Here is a 2,535-nt window from a genome sequence, read left to right on the forward strand (position 1 = left end):
GTCCTGTGGTGTCTATTTATAACGTATCTGCCTATTCATCTTGAACCAGAAGTGCATTTGGAATAGTACATTTAAAATGAGTGACAGTAGAGAAGAAAAAGATGACACATCAGTGACAAAAAATACACTACTTTCATTAGGAAACAACAAACATTTTAAAGATGGTTCAAACAAACCTGAAAAATAAGGTACAAAAGGACACATCACTAACAACAAATAGTCACAAAGTTTCAAGTATGCCCATGAACATATTCCTCACATATATGACCATCTAGGAAAACTGCTCTGAATACAAGGCAGGAGATTTGGATCTTTCATTGCCCAAAGGTTTGTGGCTTTAAAGATTCCACTGGGTATAAAAGAATGAATAGATTTATTTTCTTTCCATTTATATGTAATAGCTTACTAATCAGAAAGAAAACTCAGTGGTTAGGATATCAAGCCTGGAGTTGGCACATCAAGAGGGTATGGATAGATTACCTAGATGAAACTGTAGCAAATGTTTATCTCAACAAAAATCTGCTAATGATGCATCCTTCAACATAATAAAGTAAATGTTTATCTCAACCTGTGATATATGTTGCTACTGAGTGTAAAATAAGAAAGTAAACAAGATATGGCCTTAGCCATCAGGGAATTTTGAATACATTTTGGGGGAGATGAACATTATAAAAGTAGCTCAAAAATAATACTGAATGAACAAGTTACTACAATAAGATATAGTATATAATGAGAAGATAAATTTATATGAATTTTAAAAGTGAATTAAATTAAAGCAATTAGTTTTAGGGAATGGAGAAATGGCTCAGTGGTTAAGAATATTTGCTGCTCTTAAAGAACACCTGAGCTGGGTTACCAACACACATGTCAGGAAGCTTGCAATCCCCTGTAATTCCAGCTCCAAGGAGTTTTATGCCCTCTAATGTCCTCCAAGTTTAACTACACACAAGTAGCATATGGACACACACACATACACACACACACACACACACACACACACACACACACACAAAAGTTAAAAAAAGTTTTCTTGAAAAGGAAAAGCGATTAGTTTGCAAAAGGAGGAAAAGGAGAAATGTCACTCAAAAAATGTATAGTTTTGATTAGCCTGAGCTGGAAAAATAAGTTTTAATGACTTACTGTATTATACAATGGCTACAATTAGTAATAAAGTTAAGGGGTGGAAGGCTTCTGAGCATGGCTGTCAGAGATTATCTACATTGGGTTAATTAAAATGGGAAGATTCATCTTAGTTCTAGATGGTACCATTCCATGGGCTGGGTTTGCGAACTGAGTAAAAAGGAGAAAGAAAAGTGAGCAAAATCATTCATTTCTCTCTATGCTTTGTGAATGTATGTGCAGTGTGACAAGCTGCCTCAATTTCTTCCCACCAAGACTTATTCTATCAAGATATTAATGTGTGTGTGTGTGTGTGTGTGTGTGTGTGTGTGTGTGTGTGTGTGTGTGTGTTCTTCTCAGCAACTCATCAAACTTTCTCCACAATTGACCACATACCACATATTTGGACACAAAACAGATAAAAAATCTAAATAACATCCTGTAGCCTCACTAACCAACACGGATTAATGCTGGACATCAACAAGAACAGAAACAACAGAACGCTTACAAACTCATGGAAACTGAACAACTCTCTACTGAATGACGACTGGGTCAAGCCAGAAATAAAGAAATTAAAGACTTCCCAGAACTCAATGAAAATAGATGTACAGCATACCCAAACTTATGGGACACATGAAAGTAGTGCTAAGAGGCAAGTTCATAGCACTAAGTGCCTACATAAAAAATTGAACAGATCTAATAGTAGTAACTTAATGGCATACCTGAACTCTCTAGAACAAAGAGAAGAAATAACATCCAAAAGGAGTACATGACAAGAAATAATCAAACTCAGGGATAAAATCAACTAAATAGAAACAACAAAACACAATACAAAGAATCAATTAAACAAAGATTTAGTTCTTTGAAAAAAATCAGTAAGACTGAAAAATCTCTTAGCCAAATTAATTAAAGGCTGAGAGAGAAATTCCAAATTAACAAAATTAGAGAGAAATAGGGGGTCATAACAACAAACACTGAGGAATTCCAGAGGATCATAAGGATGTACTTTAAAAACCTGTACTCCACCAAATACAAAAGGTTAAAAGAAATGCATAATTTTCTCAATGTATATCACCTACCAAAATAAAATCAAGATCAAATAAGTAGTTTAAACAAATCTATAACTCACAGAAACACAGAAGCAGTCATAAAAATTTGCCCAACTAAGAAAATCCCAGGGCCAGATGATTTTATCACAGAATTCTACCAGACTTTCAAAGAATTATTAACACCAATACCCACAAAGTAGAAACACGAGGAATATTGCCAATCCTTTTTATAAGGCCACAGTCAGTCTGAAATTTAAACCACATAAATAACCCAAAAAGAAAGAATTACAGATAAGTTTCCCTTACAAACATAGATACAAAAATTCTAAATAATTTAGGAAGTGGTCTCCTGTGCCAATATGTTCAA

This window comes from Onychomys torridus, chromosome X (genome assembly GCF_903995425.1).
Source record: "Onychomys torridus chromosome X, mOncTor1.1, whole genome shotgun sequence".
In the NCBI taxonomy this organism is placed as follows: Eukaryota; Metazoa; Chordata; class Mammalia; order Rodentia; family Cricetidae; genus Onychomys; species Onychomys torridus.